Genomic DNA, 320 nt, shown 5'->3' with positions numbered 1-320 from the left:
AAGTATCTAGTAAAAGGAAAGGAAGGACGTTTCTGACAGAGGTTACAATGGGTGGGGGGCTTTAGGAAAAGGATCAATTGTTAATGACAAAGATTTAGGCCAAGAGGGAGGGTTTTCACAGTAATGTGGGACATGGCACGACAAAAGTGGTTTTTTGACAGGCTCTGGAAAAGAAAACAGTGGGTATGACTGGCAAGGAGCAAAATAAAATAAAATGTGCTCTGGACCTCCAAGTGACGAATGACAGATCTCTAGTGTGTCAGGCATGTGATAATACTTAAAAGAACAGCTGTAACTGCTGACAAAGACTGATGAAGAAA

This window comes from Morone saxatilis, unplaced genomic scaffold (assembly GCF_004916995.1).
Source record: "Morone saxatilis isolate NCDOM2014 unplaced genomic scaffold, NCSU_SB_2.0 Contig10, whole genome shotgun sequence".
Taxonomy (NCBI): domain Eukaryota; kingdom Metazoa; phylum Chordata; class Actinopteri; family Moronidae; genus Morone; species Morone saxatilis.
This window is presented reverse-complemented; position numbering follows the sequence as displayed.